General features: G+C 40.2%; 1 long non-coding RNA gene across 1 annotated transcript in view; it reads left to right on the top strand.

The window, feature by feature from the left end:
- Positions 1–7,440: 7,440 nt before the first annotated feature.
- Positions 7,441–19,669, top strand: part of LOC122807503 — an 85,701-nt gene continuing 73,472 nt past the window's right edge. Inside the window, exon 1 of the long non-coding RNA XR_006365688.1 lies at positions 7,441–7,648. This is a non-coding gene — a long non-coding RNA (uncharacterized LOC122807503). The remainder of the gene's footprint in view (positions 7,649–19,669) is intronic.

The following is a 19,669-nucleotide window of genomic DNA, read 5'->3' as shown; positions in this document are numbered from 1 at the left end:
ACACCATTTATAGTCACAAAGAACTTTCCACATAAAATATATTGAGAAATTATTAATTCCTGGGAACAGAAAGGATTTGTTTGTTGGCTCAAATGTATCAAAAAACTAAAAGTTTTAGATATGCAAGTAAAAACATACAAAATTCCACAACATAACTGGCTAACTTTACAGAGTATTCTGTCATATTTGCAAGATTTAAGTAGAATAATTGACCATTCTTCATTTATAGAAATACTTAAAATTACGAAATACATATATGAAATAATATATAATGACTTTGACAAGGGAAACAGTATTTCAAAATTTTACATCATAGCAATAAACTATAAAACAACACCCAAAACCTCATATTGGAAATATATAACAAAAGGACACTCAATACAGTTAACTGAAGATATTTTTAAAACAAATATCTTATTATCGATAAAATATACATCCTTTACCCAATACTGAAAAGTTTTTAATTGTAAATGCTTGCACAGAGCATTCTTAACCCCAGACAGAATCAGTAAAATTAGTTCTTCCATAAAAGAAATATGTTGGAGATGTGAGCAAGTACATAATGCAGATTGGAACCACATTTTCTTTGATTGTGTTAAAATTACACCATTTTGGAATGGTATTAATAACTTTCTACAAGCTTTATTTAATGAATTATTTAATTTAACTAAAGCTCTTGTATTATTAAATGTGAAGGAAGGTCCTCATTTGAATAGGTCAAACATGTATCTAGTATAGACTATACTTGCAATTTCAAGGAAGTGTATAACAAGAAGATGGAATACAAACACAATACCAACTTTGGAAGACTTCTACAGCCTACTGAAGACCACAGCATTATTGGAAATTAAAATTAAAGAACTAAGACTTTATCCAAAGCCATTTATCAACAACCCTTGGGGAAAAGTCTTATCTTTGATTGAGACTATACAATAACTGATCAGACACTCTGATAATGGATTGGACATACTTATAAAGTAACTGTATACATTAAGATCTGTTATAGTGTCAGGCTTATGTAAATAATGTACATAGTTACTTAAGCTGTTATGTATAAATAATAAGGAATTCATTCAAATGTATTTGAAAAATAAAAATAAAAATTTGAGAAAAAAACCTAGGTGAAGCCTCTTTCACAGCAATCAGGTGGCTCCTTTCTCTTTTTGACATGATCTCCATAGGAATAGTTTATCCAATTAAATACTTTAAATTTTAGTTTGATCATAATCAGATACATACAAATACACTTCAGATGTTCTTCATGTTTCACTGCTGCAGTCCTACCCATTGGGGTTATCCATGCTGTAGTAGCCCTCAGTCAGTCCGAATACCAGAGTCAAGGTTTTGTGCGTCGGCTGCTGTCACTTGCTGGGTGACATCAGGTCATCCAACATCCCAGCTATAAAGGAGAGCAGGCAACGCCATTACCTCAGTCTTTCTTGCCGTGGAGCCCGTAGCAGAAATAATTCGCAACAGTGCCGGTCGGCTGTTTCCAGATTTCAAACTTCAGCTGAAAATGTCTAAAGCTAAGTACCCCACTGGGGAACCTTCCTTTTTCTTGCACTAATGGATGTCCAAAAAAGTCAATAACTGTCTCGCCTGTGGAAAGCAATTACCACACCGAGACTTTCATTCTTATTGTACTTGCTTAGGCCCAGATCACAAATACCCTGCTGTCAGTTCTGTGCCCTCTTTAATGCTAGCACTATTCATTGTAGAGCTCTGTTTGTAGCCAGTTATTTTCATCTTCCATCTCCAATTACCAATATGGCATCTTTCAGTCAGCAAACTGCAGATCTTCTGAAAAAATGTAAAGATAAGGATAGAGACAGACCGCATAAGGCCAAGCCTTCCAATGACACCACCGCTAAAAGGGTCACCAGTTTTTCGGAATTCAGTGAGGTGCTTTCGCAGCCCCTGATGCCCAACTTGATTACTTTGCAGGCCTCTACTGAGACCCTTTCAGAGTCCTGTATGCCACAGATGACTGCATCGTCTAATGACCTTTGGCTGTCTCTGCCTCTGTTGGATCCAGAGCTGCTACACAGGCACTGACTTCTTGGGATACCACTCACACTTTGGAATTCACTTCAAGTCCTTCACCCTCTTTTCCAACTAACACACTGACTGCACCATGGGATACTCTTCAGGCCAGACTTAGAGCTACTCCAAAGAAAACAGCAAAATGTCTCCATTCCAGTACTCCTCCCCCTCCTCAAACTAGAATGCTTAAAATGGTGGAGGATCTCTTCACTTTCATCTGGGTAATCAGGCCACTCCAGGTAAAAGGAGGAGGGAACCTCCTCTGTTTTTGAAGAGGAAAATTCCCTTACTGTCTATGATGACTCAGATGCAGAAGAATCTTGTCCTTCTGCATCACCTTCGGAGGACTTTTCCTTTGGGGAAACCCTCCACACCCTCAGGGAACACTTCCAATGGGAATCAATGGATTTCCCTCAATCCAAGAAAACACTAAGGGAGTTTCTGGACCTACCCCAGCACAGGACTATGGTCATCCCACCCATCTTGGAGGTGGTAGATGATGTTTACCAAGAATCCAGCCTTACCCCTGACACCCTTCCACCCAGCCTCAGAAAATCTGATAGGTACTACAGGGTACCTGACTCACATTAAATTCCTCTACATAATTCCTATAGCAGATCCAGAGGTGATTACTCAGGGACCTAAGGCAGTTAAGGCTACCTCTGCAAAGAATCCTACTCCCTCAGACAAAGAATCCAGGGCCCTTGACAGATGGGATAAAGAAGTATATACCTCTGTAACTTTAACTATAAGGGCTGTCAACTGTCAGTTCCATATATTAAAATATCAACAGCACACTTTGAAATTTTTGAAACAGAAAATTTCTGCTTTTACAGATTTTGCCAACAATAAAGAGATAACAGAATTACTGCACTCTTCATCTCAGGTGGCAAAGCACTTCTTGAACTGTGGTTTTGATGCCCTAGAAGCTTCTAGCAGGACAGCAATGACAGGATCTGTTTTCAGAAGACATGCATGGCTAAAGGAACAACCTGTCCCTGATCATGTCAAAGCTAAAATCATAGATGCACCTCTTGACAAAGACCACTTGTTCGGACAGGAAACTGAAGAGGTACTTAAAAAGATAGAAGACAAAGCAAAATCGATGCAGACTGTTAAAGATTTTCTTCAAGTACAACCTCCTAGGTTCAGCAGAAATATTCCCTCTAATTGCTGGTCTTTTCCTGCACAAAACAGGCAGGCACAAGGCAAAACCCGTAGGGACAGACCCACTAGGATTCAAACTCAGGGCCAGCAAAGAACAAAACAGTGGTCCCCCCTCAAACACTAGAGCAGGGAGTTCAAAAGCAACACTGTATGGAAAAAACTCTGAATGACTACCTTTCCCATCTCTGCCTGCCTCCACCACACCAAAAGCTAGGAGGAAGGCTATCTCTATGCAGAGAAAATTGGAACTCTATAACAAAAGATCAATGGGTCTTAAAAATCATTGCTCAGGGGTACAAATTAAATTTCCAAGAACTACCACCTCCATGATGGTACCCAGACCTACCTCCAAACCAGTGGGCAGAAGCACTAAAACAAGTGCAAAACCTATTATCCCTAAGGGCAGTAGAACCTGTACCTCCAGAACAAGTTGCAAAAGGATTCTATTCCAGACTATTCCTTGTTCCCAGGAAAGAGGGTACTTGGTGTCTCATCCTGGACCTATCCTTTCTCAATACCTACCTGGTAATCCAAAAATTCAAAATGCTTACCTTACAACAGCTTCTACCAATGCTGCCAGACAAAGCCTGGATGGTCACCTTAGACCTAAAGGACGCTTACCTCCACATCCCAATAAGGGAATCATGCAGAAAATTCCTGCATTTCAGAGCAGGATCACTGCACTTTCAATTCTTTGCTTTGCCCTTTGGCTTATCTACTGCTCCCAGGTTATTCACCAAATGTCTAGCTCCTGCCATCGCCTTTTGCAGGCAAAACAATGTACAGATTTACCTTTACGTGGATGACTGTCTCATCCAGGCAGACTGCAAGGAACTGCTCCTGCAGCACCTCTCTGGGGTTCACTATCAATGAAAGGAAATCAAAACAGACACCTACCAGGAAAATCATATTTCTGGGAGCTTTACTGGACACAGAACAGCAAATGGTCTTTCTGTCCCCAGAAAAACATAGTTTCCTACCAAAATACTAAACTACTCTGGCCTCCCAAACCCAGCTTTTTGCCAGGAAGTTCCTACATGCTCTAGGGTACATGGCCTCATGCATCCTCATGGTACCTCTGGCCAGACTACACATGAGTAAAATTTAGTGGTACCTAAAGAATCTATGGTGTCAACACTCACAACCTCTGGACACCTCCCTGCCTGTGATCCCTTGCATAAGATCCGAGTTCCTCTGGTGGGTCCAGGCCTGTGCTCTGAACAAGGGACTTCCATTCACCCTCCGCCCATCAGACCAGACCATAACTACAGATGCTTCAGACATAGCCTGGGGCGCCCACCTAGAAGGCAGATGCACCCAAGGTCACTGGGAAGCACAAATACTACCCTTGCACATCAACCAAAAGGAAATGATAGCAGTGCAAAACTCTCTGGCATCCTTCAAACCCTACCTCAAACCAGGGGTTCTTCTCATAAAAACAGACAACACCACAGTCATGTGGTACATCAACAAACAGGGAGGGACTCAATCTTACCCCCGTCAGACTACCCATGAACCTGTGGATAGCAGCCTTACCCATGGGACTACATCTTATAGCCCAATACCTACTGGGAATCAACAACACCCTGGCAGACCACCTAAGCAGAAACCTGCTGGACCCACATGAATGATAAATCCACAGAGACATCTTTCTGCAAATTACCAACACATAGGGAACCCCTCAGGTGGACCTCTTTGCCTCTCATTTAAATCACCAAGTACAGAAATTCTGCACCAGGGAGCACTATCACCTGGCCTGGAAAGTCGGTGCCCTGACCTTCCCTTGGAATACTCTCTTTGTGTATGCATTCCCACCTCTACCTCTCATTCCAAAAGTATTAATCAAGATAAGGGAGGAAAAACCAAGAGCAATACTCATTGCCCCAGACTGGCCCAGACAGCATTGGTACCCACTGCTGTGCAGTCTATCTCACCAGCCCCCTGGCAGCTACCTTTGATACCTCACCTGCTATCCCGGGGGTGGGGGGACAATGCTGCACCCCGACCTTCAGACACTGAAGCTCTCAGCATGGCTTATTCTACCAAAACCAACAAGGAATCTATGCTAAGCAAGCAAGTCCTTGACATCATCACAGAAGCCAGAAGGCCCAGCACCAAAAAATCTTAAGCTAGAAAATGGAAAAGATTCTGCTCCTGGAGCCAGTCCAAGGGGGCAGACATACATCTGCCCTCCATTCCTCTTATTCTAGATTATCTTGCTGAGCTTCTTAATAAGGGTCTCTCCTTCTCCTCCATAAAGATCCATGCCTCTGCCATCTCAGCACACTTTGATACAGGACAGCCATTGCTCTCCCACCCTCTTATCAAATAATTCCATAGAGAAGCCTCTGATATCAGGCATCCCAGAAGACAGCCCACCCCAGCCTGGGACCTGAACTATGTTTTAGAAAAGCTTACTCTGCCTCCATTCGAGCCTGCAGCATCCTCAGAACTAAAGTACCTCTCTTGGAAGACTGCCTTTCTCCTGGCTATTACTTCAGCCAGGAGAGTGTCAGTGCTTCAAGCCTTAATGGCCATTGAGCTATTTATCATCTTCCATGCAGGCAGGGTCTCCCTGAGATCCAATCCCTCCTTCATGCCAAAGATGGTTTCTGATGTTACCCTCAACCAGGCCATCCACCTGCCCACTTTCTTCCCTAACCCTCAGAATAAGGGGGAAAGGATACTGCAGTCTTTGGATGTGCACAGGCAACTCAGATTTTATCTGGATCGTACAAAGCCATTCAGAAAGCTCTTGGTCAGCTTTAAAACAGGGGCACAGGGGAAACCAATATCCAAACAGACCATTTCCAAATGGATAGCACATTGCATCCAATTTTGCTACTACTTGCATGGAAAACCATTCCCTAGAACCACAAGAACCTATTCCACTAGGGCAACCTTTACTTCCACAGCTTTCCTTAGAGAGGTACCCACCAAGGACATCCTGGAAGCTGCCTCATGGACTTCAGTCCACACCTTCACCAAACATTACTATCTGAACCTATTCTCAAAAGCTAGGGCTGGGTTTGCCTCTGCAATTCTGCAGGGCATGCTCACCCAATCATAAGTTTCTATTAACTTTCCATCCTTCTCCTCAGCTTTGGGAATCTTCCCAATGGGTAGGACTGCATCAGTGAAACACAAAGAACATAGTACAGTTGTGTACACTCACCATAAATGTAGATGTCTGAGTATGTTCACTGCTGCAGTCATGCTTTCCCTCCCTCCTTCCCCCCAATATCTGCTTTCGTTAGAGAGGCACACATTTCTATGGGGGTCTCTGACCCAAGGACTACTAATAATTATTAAATTGGACTTCTTTGGTTGGTCTAGGCAAGAAAACTTGAGGTAATGGTGCTGGCTGCTCTCCTTTATAGCTCGGATGACCTGATGTCACCCAGGAAGCAACAGCAGCCAATGTACAAACCCTTGACTCTGGTATTCGGACCAACTGGGGGCTACCACAGCATGGATAACCCCAATGGTTAGGACTGCAGCAATTAACACACTCAAACATCTACATTTATGATGAATGTACACAACTGTACTTTCTTCACACATGCACATTGACCACCTGTGCAATAAAATCAGTTTGCAGCTTAACATGTCCTATTCTGTTTCCAGATTCCCCCCCTCAGACTTAGGACCACAAAAGCTAAGGATGTATTTGCTCCATACATTGAATGCAGTCTGTCCTTGGTTGCCTTAGCCTGTTAATGCAGCTCTCAAAAACTCCAAGTATTATCCAAACAAAAGTGCTGCTTTATGTAACTCTTAGCTTTTAAACAACATGCTTCATTACTGAGAGAACAAAGAGTTTCTGTAGCTTTATGTTCTGCCTACTTACATGTGTTGACCTATAAGTAGTGCACTGCACACTTACAGCTATCCTAATCCACTGTTGTCCATGCCATAAAATTGCATCTCGGACTAGATGTTTCCATTCCTTACAGTCCTCTCAGAACTCATTGGGGTCCCACACCATAATCTTGATTTTAATATCACAACTTTCATTATCATCAGACCTTAGCTAAAGCTTACTTTTCTGCATTTTAGTTGACCAAACCATATAGCTGAAATGTATCTGTTTGGGTTATTTCATTCAACCAGGTTATGAGCAATTAAAACAAAATGGTAATGCACAGATAATCATGACAGTAGACAAAAGAAGTCTTTAGATAGATAATATTATATAAATCACATTTGCAATGTTTGATGTCTCCTTTCCTCAGCTTCAGGACACCCACACTGCTTTTTCTGCCACCTTGAGCTGGGATCCGACTGGGAAGTGCCTTCTACATTTGTTCGATACGTGGATGTGGAATTCAACATGCCAGCCACAACAGCATCACATGCTTCTGTCAGATCTATCTCAGTGCAGGACAGACCTGAAGTGAAGAGATGGCTGAACTACAGTGCACACTACAGCTATAAGGTAAGCTGCACATTAGTTCACTTACATCTGTGTGGCATCTCCAGAACTTTAAAAGCTGTAAGAGAATAACAGACTAGCAGTAACCACACTGGGTGCGGGTGTCTATGCATGTGCCGGCACTCGCAAGTACACTTGTGTGTGTGTGTGTGTGTGTGTGTGTGTGTGTGTGTGTGTGTGTGTGTGTGTGTGTGTGTGTGTGTGTTTCTGTCTGTCTGTGCTGCCCCTATGATAAAGAATGTAATAGGATTCTATAATTTAGATGGGCGGCATAGTACTGTTACAACTTAGCATCGATTAAGTTAACTTCCACAGCACTATACTGAAGCACAGTACTTCTACAAAGAAGCATAGCAGGGATTTGATGCCAGATAAGGACCGGCAGCCATTTAACCTGATTGTTGATGTTTTTTCATCTTAAATGTAAACTACAAATTGTTATTGGCTTCCACTTTCCTCCTCTTCTTCCTTTTTTTCCAAGATTAATTTGGCTACCACTGCACTATACCAAAGCCCAAGTCACCAAATTTAATTTCCTGAAATGTTTTCATAAAAGTCAGCAAAAAGAAATTAGTCTAAAAGCATGGGGCAAGTCCTTTGACCTCCATATTCCACTTAAATGTATGTAACTACTCCAATATCATAACATCTCAAAACAGGTAATATGCAGCTATGGAAAAATTCCATACCATTTTCAAGTAAAACTCATTTAATTTGATAAGATCTCATAAAAACAGTCTCTCACAGGTCATGTGAATGGTTCTCTTAAATTATCCAGTTTGCTCTATGAGTAAGTTTTGAGTGTTAAGTAGTTGTGTTGACTTATTAGCATGCGCAAACTCAACACATTGCTTCTGTAGCACAAGCAGGACATTATGCAAATGAACACAAAATCATTACAGTTTGCTGGCAGGTAAGGGTAATAGCCAAACCTTTGATCTTTGTAGCAGAATTAGCATTCAGCAAATAGCAGTGCTTCTTTAAAAGTGGTCTGTCAGTTACCATGGCAGAATTACTGCTTTCCATTAATGCATTCTATAGTAAAGGTGTCATAGTGATAGACAATGCAGTGCTGCAGTAATGCAAGATACAGTAGATTATTGTGTGGCTTTATAAATGTTCAAAACCACAATTTTTTATCTGTCAGCTTTTAAATAGTGTTACACTTTCCATTGAGAAGTCCTTATAATATTTTCTCACGATGTACAATTATTTTTCTTAGAGTTACACTTTGTGTTAAAATGATTACAGCATTTTAGGATTATATCTTTGTTTTAAAATTAATCCACAGAATTCATTAACAATCGTGTACACTTATCAGAAAGCCTACATGATTTGTGAATGTTAGCACAATTAGCAGCAGTGCTCACTGAATATGTAAGTTGCTAAAGAAGCCTACACATGTAATAGCACCTATTTGTGGCCAGCACAAGTATTTGCGGTCACGAAAAGGTGCACAGAGGCTTGAGCAAACAAATAAAAAAAAGGTGTTGTCTGTAGGCAAACATATTGCGCAAGCATGTGTAGACATCATAATAGAAGGCAAGGCCAACTTTAATGAAAGAATTAAGTATGCAGGGGAAGGTTAACATGGAAACTGTACTCAGATATAGGGATTACTGTTCAAAGAAGAAGCAGGGGGAGTTAATCTGGGAAATTGTAGTTAGATAATATAAATAAATATTATTAGTACCCAAAGAGCATTGTTAACATAAAGGACTTGTGTCAATGTAATAAGGTAATCCTGTTCACCTTTATTGATCCATGTACATAGAGAAAAAAGGAAATGCTGACACAAGATGTGAGTGGGAAACAAAATTAGAGTATAACAAAGGGGAGTAAATGTGAGAAATGTGTACAAAATGCTGAGCTGATATCACAGTTAGAAAGGACATTACATACATTAGTCAATATTTATTTGCATGTACTGCAGGCATTGCATATCAGCTGAGTATACAGAAAGTTAATTTCAACTGTCCAGATTTTTGCCTCATATTTTTGGTCTACTTCTCATAAAATTTGTAGTTTTCTGGCAAATAATTGAGGACTGAAGTCACTAAATAATGACAGACATGTGGATTGGATACTCTAAATTGGCTATAGATGTGAGTGTGTGGTGTGGAAGAACTGCCGCAGCAGGGCTAGCCACTCAGCAGTATAAACCTTGGCTCTAGGTGATAGCCACTGTTGAAGTGACACCCTGACCCCATGTCTTGTTCCAAATATACCTCAGATTTTACAATACCCAACTGAGATGCTGGACAAAGGCCTATCCTTCTCATCAATTAAGATCCATGCCTCTGCCATTTCAGCTCATTACAATACGGAACTACCTATTTTCTCTCATCCACTACTAAGACAGTACCTCAGAGGGGCAAAAAACATAAGACCCCCAAGGAGAGCACCGATACCTACATGGGACTTCAATTTTGTTTTAGAAAAGCTCACACTGCCTCCTTTTGAGCCAGCCAATACAGCTGATATAAAATTCTTGTCATGGAAAACTGCTTTGCTCCTAGCAATAACTTCAGCAAGAAGAGTCTCAGAGTTACAGGCATTAATGGCAGTGGAACCTTTCATCATTTTTCATAAGGGCAGGGTTTCTCTAAGGACAAACCCAACATTTATGCCAAAGGTAGTATCCAGTGTGGCTCTTAACCAAACCATTCATTTGCCAACATTTTATCCAAATCCCCAGAATAAAGGGGAGAGACTTCTGCACGCTATGGACATACACAGACAGCTACACTTCTATTTGGATAAAAGAAAAGCTTTCAGGAAAAACTGAGCAACTGTTTGTAGCTTATGCTACAGGATCACAAGGAAAGTCTATCTCAAAGCAGACTATTTCAAAATGGATAGGACACTGCATTCGTTTCTGCTATTCACAACATGGCAAATCAGTGCCTAAGGGCATTAGGCCACATTCAACCAGAGCAGCAGCCACTTCAGCAGCCTTCCTCAGATGAGTACCAACCAAAGACATTCTACAGGCTGCAACCTGGAGTTCAGTGCACACTTTCACCAAGCACTACCACTTACCTCTCTACTCTAAATCCAGAGCAGGCTTTGCCACTGCAGCTCTGCAGGGCCTTGTAGCCTCTCCTAATCCTATTTAGGCCCAGCAACCCAACCTCAGCTTTGGGATTCAACCCAAGTGTAATGACTGCAACAGAGAAACATGATGTACATAGTACAGTTGTTTACCTACCATAAATGTAGATGTTCGAGTTTATTCACTGTTGCATTCCAGGTTACCCACCCAAAATCCCCCTTTTCTTTGCTGGGACTTTTCTGTTCTTCTCTATTCTATACAACCTATATGGTGTATTTGCTTGTAGATGAAGGAAATGTTTATTTTAGTACATGCATGCTTCTTGGCATAATTTTTTAGCCTACCTATTTGGGGGCACCTGACATCTGGGGCAAGAAAAACTGAAGAAAATGGAGTCGGCTGCATCTTTTATACCCCTGGCGCACTGACGTCAGGGAAGAGGCGACAGCAACCAACACCGGACCTAGACTTTGGAATTCTGGCCGACTGCGGGTAGCCTGCCAGCAGGATAACCCAAGTGTAATGACTGCAATAGTGAATACACTCGAACATCTACATTTATGGTAGGTACACAACTGTACTTTGTGTACACTTACCATAAATGTAGATGTTCGAGTGTATTCACTGTTGCAGTCCTGGTTACCCTCCCTCCAGCCCCCTAACTTCTTTTGGTTATACCTCTACTTTCCTTTACTATGCTTAAAAGCTTTTTGGTGTATTTGCTTTACTGTTGGAGGTATATAATTGTACTTTTATATTTAATTGCTTCCCATTTGGGGGGCACCTGACATCTGGGGCAAGAAAAACTGATGTAATGGCGTCTGCTGCATGTTTTATACCCATGACGACCTGACGTCATGGAAGAAGGGACAGCAACCGATGCAGGAGCCAAGACTTTGTTAATCAGGCCGACTGAAGGATACCTGCAAGCAGATAACCCAAATGTAATGACTGCAACAGTGAATACACTCGAACATCTACATTTATGGTAAGATTACACAACTGTACTTTTCACTGCCAGGAAATTTCAAAATGTGTTAAAATTTGTTTGCTTAACATAAAAATGGGAAAAAATAACTTGATGCAATGGTGATTGTGCCACATCAGTGCACTTACAAAATGCCATTCTTTGCAGGAATTGAACAGCCACCTATGTAAATCCACAGGCTAACAAAATGTGTATTTATCAGACATACCACAGTAGAAGTCTTAACACAAATGTTGCAAACCAATTTGAGGTAAAAGGGATGGGGGGATGTCTCCCCCCTCTTAACTATACACATTATGCCTGTGGTGGATGTCATTCATAAATAGCAGTAGACTGACACACAGTGATTATAATCACTCAATGCAGGTTTTGAATACCTACCTATGGGACCACAGAAGCTACATGATATTGTGAAAACTGAATGTACTTTGGGAGAAGTCTTATTAGAGTTGTGAGATATATGTGTATTTGAAGGTATTATGTCATCTTATTGTTGGAAAGCATATGTGTGTAATTGGGTTAAAAGAGTGGTGCTACCTTTTTTGCTGTCGTACAATATTGCATGATGCTAGGTATACCCAAACATGTGTATAATGCAGTAGTCACTGTAATGATAGAATTGTGGATGCAAACCCAGGGCTTACTATGGTAACAACATACAGAACTTAGTGTTATTTTCTCAAACCATAAGAGAAGAAGTACTACTACTACTATTGGAAAAGACAATTTTCATCAAATTGCAGAATCAGTGTTAAAAAAGCATTTATCTTTGAAAAAATTGGCATAAATTATTATAACAGGAATCCCCAGCTGTACATGTATACAGCAGATATCTGGGTGACAACATTGTTACCTACATGTACATTTACAGTCATACTAACACAACTGACTTTAAGGAGTAATGGCTGGATTTGAACTGACTTCCTAAGACCACAAGATAGAGAACATTGCATAAATTGCAAGCACTACACAAGATGTTGTTTTGCAACTGAGATGGTGTACATTTCAGTGGATGACATCACCATTGTTTCATAGTGTGGTGGTTCTGCTAAAAAGGAAAGAAAGAAGTGGGAGATCGCAGTAACACTGTACAGCCATACAGCATATATTTATTTGAAGTCTTTTCTACACAACATGAGAGAGAAACACATACTCAGTGATAATGATCTAGTTACACAATTTGGAGAGCACAGTATCCACCGCAAATGTCATAGAAGAAGTCTGACTTTTATACTGAAGTAGTACACTTTTGAAAACATAACCTCATTAATGTGTTTCAGAGAAGATGTTTGTGTTAAAAGTGGGATACAGTGATGGGGGAGCCCTCTCCTAGTTTAAATGTTTCTCCTGAGTAAAAGTTGATAACTGCACATTTGTTGATGAAGCCATACTAACGTAACACACACACACACACACACACACACACACACACACACACACACACACACACAAGTTCATCACTGTTGGATTTGAACTGCCTACCTATCTAGGTATACAGTCTAAAGAAGACAGTATTAACCACATGTGCTACAGGAGAAGTCTGACTTTAAATATGTGAAAATGGACATTTGTAAGGATTACCACATCAGTGTGTTGCAAAGAAAGCATTGTGCATCACTGTTTTGGGTCAAAAGGCATGTGTCTTGACAGGTAGAAGTAACAGCAATGTGCTAATCACAAGTAGTTATATAATGTTCAAATAAGTTATCTAGCCTGCCATTCATGTACATTGTTTTAGTGTAAATGACATGTACCAATGTCACAGTATTAAATCTGGATGACAATCACAATTATGAAACGGTGGACTGACAGCCACGCATTCATGGGTGTTTATGCATACACTAGTCATATGTGCTCATGCTTTGACCACATACACCATAAATATAAACAGATATGTGACAAACATGACACTGCACTGTTCAGTATTCTGTGTATGAAAGAGTTCCACACCATTCCAACCATTTCCCAGTTTAAGCATTGGAATGCAGACATAACTTTACAGAATGACGTGTTCTGTCAACACCACACTGAATTATATATATGTTGAGTACAAGAGTCCATTAACACGTACAGACGTTATACATTCCACACAAAATTTTTAAATCTCTCCCTGAACACACCACTGACAAGCTCATTTGCAATAAAGGATGGCTAAGTATTAACATATGTGCATTTGAAAATGGCACATGAATTAGCAGTAGTGTATGGTGCTGCATGCCAACCTTCATGCAAATATGGAGTATATACCTACAAACGGGTCTGATTCTGATCAAATGCAGAACAGAGATGTACAGTCTTAATCTATAATGTGTCATGATTTACACATTTCTCATGACACTTGCATTACATTAATCATTGTATGGATAATATTGATGTAAAGCAACACAGCCCCTAAATCTGGTAACTATCACTGTATTTGAGACATGTTGCAATTGTTGTTATGCAGTTGTATTTGTTTGCACGACATGATTGAGAAAGTCAATACATCGATATCAGACATGCATGTGTGTCATAATTAATACACTTCTGAACATGGATGGCAATGAGACAACATTGATCTTATCTTCTTATGTGTGTATAGCAGTGCTAGTGTCCAAATGTGCCAATTGGACTAGGCCTGTTAACACATAAAGACTGGGTTGTACCTAATCTCATAGGTTCATAGGTTCATACTAGGCTATCTGCCCGAGGGCATTTACAAGCCTAGCCCATCGTTTTGTGGCTTAAGCCACCCCCCTTTAGTGGGGAACTATACCCATTATTTTTTGCTGTGCCTGTCGAAAGTGAGTGACACTGAGGTTATCCCTGGGGGGTATGTGATCTCCCATCCATTGGTCAAGATTTCTCTTGAACAAGGGCGCCAGGTCTGCCTGTACTCCACGTGGGCACATGTACCGGGATTTAGGGAGTCTTTGGTGATGAATCTATCCCTCCACTCCCCCCCCATTAATAGCCTTGTCAGGGTTTCAAGGTTTAAGTCTCCACGCTCTTGTGGCTCTAGATTTTTGAGGGTTTGAGATATTCATCAATCATCAAATCTGGGTTTGACATGATGTTAGGCAAAGGTCACCCAAAAGCTGATGTCTGTGAGCAAGCAGTGGCGTTCTTTCAGTTTCAAGTCGCATAGACAGATTTTTGAGACCAGACCCTTTTTTTCTTTATCCTTTGGTGAGGGTCTTTGTGGCCTCTGTGAAGTCCTCAAGTCAGATCCAGTATTTCGGGGCATTGTAATCAATCATTGGCCTGATGCCTGATGAGTGATGAGTAGATCCTCCTCCTGATTCACTGATGAAATCCCTCCATGATAAGGTGGGCAATGTAGGGCAATGTAGAAGGTACTTTCTAACTACTTACTAGCTACATGGGTGTCGAATGACAGACTACTATCAACCTGGGTCCCCAGGTTCTGATAACTTCTTCAGTGATCACTTTTGGATTGCCTTTTTGGTTAGGGGAACAATGTTTTTTTTTTTAGAGGTATGACTATGCATTTTTTTTTGCATTTTAGGCCGTGGCTCTTAGGCTGTGAGACCCTTCCTTGAAGATCCTTCCTCTGGAGGACTGATATCTGTATCAGATGTGTTTTACTATGGAGTTTGTCAGTTTGTCATCATCTGCAAACTTTGTTGTTAACCTCCTGTGTGTGCTTTTGTGCCAGAAAAGTAGATGCCAGTAGATGCCAAACCAGGACTGAGTGACCTGGACACCACTTGACCACATGTGAGCAACTCTGAGCCTGACATAGGACTCTGTGGTTCCTGATGCAAAGCCACTTTGCAGCAACCCATTGTGTGATGTATGGATGTATGGGTTGACATGATATTTTGAGTTTTTTTGTGATTGGGAGTATTGTATGTATTGTATCGGCCAGATCGAGGTGTAGGCCTCATGGACTGCTTTCTTTCCTCATCAAAACTGGGCTTGGTGTTTGTTTAGTCAACCAAGTTTAGTTTAAAAGGCATGATCTGCCTTTGAAAAAGCCAAACTGGGTTGGATCAAGCAAATTAAATTCCTATGTCTTTATTTATTCCATGGCTTTGTATGATCCTCTCCCATCCTTTGCAGATAAGGCTCAAGCTAATGGGCGGTAATTTCCAGGTGGAGTGGAAGTTGTGTTTTTGCAGTGTGTGACCACAGTTGCAGTCGCCATCCCTGGAGTGCGTATCCAGAGACAGAACTTGATTAAACAGCTGTGCTGTCTAGCTTACCTGTAGTAATTTCCTGGCAGATATCAGCAGGTTCTGCCTGAGCATGTAACACAAGAGGGACTAAGCATGGGAGTGACAGTGTCAAACCTGACATTAGAAACACTATGAAGCAAGGGATTTTGAGGGGATCATGCCTCATAACATTTAAAATTGGTACATCCTATATTGTGTACTTTCAACTCTGTGGCCTGTTCAAGAATTGCTAATAACTGTCTTCTCATAGTGCTCTCTGTCTGTCTTTACATGGATTAGCGAGGTTAAGCACAGTAGCATGAAGGACATCAGACTAATGAGCCTGAAGGCAAAAACTCACAAGATTTTGCCATAGCCTGTGTGGTACCATTTCCCATAAGTCACTGGTGCTGTTCGGCACCAGGCATAGCATGAATGCTGAGAGGAAAGATCAATGAGACAGAAGGGTGTGGAAAGAGGGCAATACTTAGAGACAGTGATAGAGACATACTAAGAGATTTGTTTATGGGACATTTTTACACACCTTTGTGATGTGTTACTCTTAGGGTTGTCATTATGATTATTTTGTCAGACTATGTAGTACAACAACAAAGGATATTGGGTGAGAAAAAACAAAAGTTGGAGACAATTTCTAAATACTACCCTTATATAACTTAAACGTATGCTAGGATAATGCACTGTAATGCGTTTTGCACCTACATAAAGTCTGAAAATCAAATATATAGCATTACTTAATGACTTCAGTCTTTAATGATTTGCCATAAATTCACATATGTTGAGATGAACATACCACAAAGTCAGATGCAAAAAGGTAGGCATCCTTTGTAAATCTTTATACTTTAGAGGTATTGTTCTGTACAATAAAGTGTTTTCAGTATGGATCAGTAAGGGGTATGACAGTGGATGCATAATGAGGACACGAGATGGATTGCTGTGGGTTCATAACATGTGTAGAACACCGTTACACACATACTATTAATATGAAAAAACATTTACATAATTGTATGACATACTTCTGGGTTTGAACCCTTGATAGTCCCCTAAAAAAGTTTACAGACTAAAGGATTATCTCAGCTAACCAGAAAATTATACTTTCTTCTGTTAAAATTAGATATTTTAAGAGACATTGACAACAGATTTATGAAAGGGAAAATATAAGCATCAGCCTTTATGACAGTTATATCAGTTGTAACAACCCGTAGGGTGTATGTGACATCCAGCAGCCATACAGATATGTAAGAGTAGCTGTAGCACACTTTGATACTTTTAGTCTGTTTTACAGTAGTGCAGCTGGGTTAGGCACATTTGCACAAAGTTAACTCTGCTAGTGCAGTCTAATGCCAAAACTCATGAGATTTGTCCATAAGATGTGAACTGACATTTACTGTAAGTTAATATTGCTGTTTGGTGCTAGGCATTACACGAATGCTGAGAACTCAGACTGGTAACACAGAATTGGGTAGAGAGAAAGAGAGGGGAAGAGAGAGAGATAAACAGACAGAAAGCATTTGTGCTTATGGGACTTCTGAATTAGAACCATAGATAGTCTATAGCTCTGAGCATTATCTCAGCACACCAAATAGGAAGTTCTACTTCACAAAGCTAAAATCACACAACTGAAGGAACAGTGACAACAGATTGAAGCAATGGATATTGTAGACATTAGTTTTCATTACAGTAATAACAACTGTAAAATCCCGTGACGTGAACATTACATCCAGCAGCCTAAGAAATATCAACGAGTAAAATTTGATGAGACAGAAGAAGGGAAGAGACGGAGAGAGAGAGATGGAGACAGGAAGAGAGGCAGACAAAGAGTTGTTTTATGGGCATTTCTGACCATTTTCCGTATGTGCTACTCTTAGGTTTTCCTCTTAACTAATCTGTCATACTCTGTACAATAAAGTGCTTGCAATAGGGAGCCAGCAGGGGTAGGAGAGAAGAAACATGATTAAGACATCCGCCGAATAATGGTGGGTTAACAAGTTACCACAAATGCTTCAGTGCTCCACTGTTAAAATTGTGTTTTCTGTTTCATTTTCCTTTTCTTGATTGATTCATAAACTATTGTAATTTCACAGAAATAAAAATGTTTGTACTTAATCATGTAATAGTAATATAAAATAACATTAAATAATAGTTTGACTTACTTTTAGAATCAGTCCCTTGACACTATGCAAAAACAGTGGTGTACAGACATATGGATTATCACAACATACCACATAGAAATTCTTACTTCATGAAATTCAGCAGCCTAGTAAATCTTACAGTAACTGACTCAAAGTATTGCCTTTAATCTGTATTCCTATAGTGCAGTGTGATTAAGCATATTTGCGTGAAGATAACCAGACTAGTGTGGCAACGGGAAAAATCCAGCAGAGAGAGGAGAGGAGAGAGGGTGTTGCAGGTGACAAAACAGAGAGAATAATATCAATGGCATGTCACATTATTTTACAATTTCAATACATAGACAAATTTGACACACAAATATGTTCATCTTTGAAGGGATTAATGTGTCATAAACTAAATCGATCTCAATGCTCTTATATAAGAAATGACTATAACAATGAGTAAAAAGGTCACACAGAAAAATCAATCAGTAAAAACAATAGAACAATCTATCAAAACATCTGTCATATTCAGGCTAAACTTTCCACTGTGTGATTCCTTAAACCTCTTGTATTACAGGAAACATGGGATATCTGCAAATGACCCTTTAAGGACATAAGCTATATGGAAATTTTTAATGTCCATGATTTTTTTCAGTCTATTTATGGACAAATTGAGGCAAATAAAGCCAAACCACACTAGCTGTGGACATGCATATTTCAGCCTTCTTACGGCATCATCAGCATACGTGGAATGTTGGCCTGACCATTAGAAACATAGGGTTGTCATACCTAGCTGATCTCCATAACCATTAGGGTATCTGCAAAATATCCTAACCAACAAGCTAAAACAATGAGTAAAAAGGTCACTCAGAAAAAACAGTAAATAAAATAAATAAATAAAATAAATAAAAATCTAGCAAGGCTGGAATTTCCACTTTGTGATTCCTTAAACCTCTTATGTTAGAGGCAACATGGGATATATGCAAATGACCCTTTAAGGACATCAGGTGTTTCAGCTATATGGCAATTCTGAACATCCATGACTTTTTTCAGCCTATTTGTGGACAAATTCAGGCCAATAAAGTCAAACCCCACTAGCTGTGGACATGCATGTTTCAGCCTTCCTATAGCATCATCAGCAACAAAAGTGGAATGTTTGGCTAACCATTAGAAACACGGGTTGTCTTACCCAGCTGATGTCAATAACCATTAGTGTGTCAGCAAATTATCCAAACCAACAAACTAAAACAATGAGTAAAAAGGTCACACAGAAAAAACAATTAGTAAAAAACAAAAGAAAAATCTAGCAAGGCTAGACTTTTATTTGACTATGTCATATTGGGGTCTATATTAGAACATCGAAGTGTCAGGTCTTCGAATGTTCTAATATCGACACCTAGTAACCGAAAGTTGAAAATAGCAAATTTTTAGATAACTGAATTCTTTCCTAGGGAAAGAATTTGGTTGTCCGTTATTGTCGCTTCTGTATTTTCATCTTTGCGGTGGAAAGTTACGGTCGGGTTCAGGTAAGTGTGCGATTGTGTGGACGTGAGGGTTAGGGTGGGATAGGTGAGTTAGGGTTAGGGCACGGGTGAGGTGTGTGTGCGATAGTGATGGACCTTAGGGTTAGGGTTTGGGTTAAGGTAAGTAGGTAGATAGTGGTGTATGCACAGTTTAGTGTAGGTTTAG

Source organism: Protopterus annectens, chromosome 1.part1, assembly GCF_019279795.1.
Source record: "Protopterus annectens isolate FY-2018-M chromosome 1.part1, PAN1.0, whole genome shotgun sequence".
In the NCBI taxonomy this organism is placed as follows: Eukaryota; Metazoa; Chordata; order Ceratodontiformes; family Protopteridae; genus Protopterus; species Protopterus annectens.
Note: the sequence above shows the minus strand (reverse complement) of the source record. Positions and strands in the feature narration are given on the sequence as shown.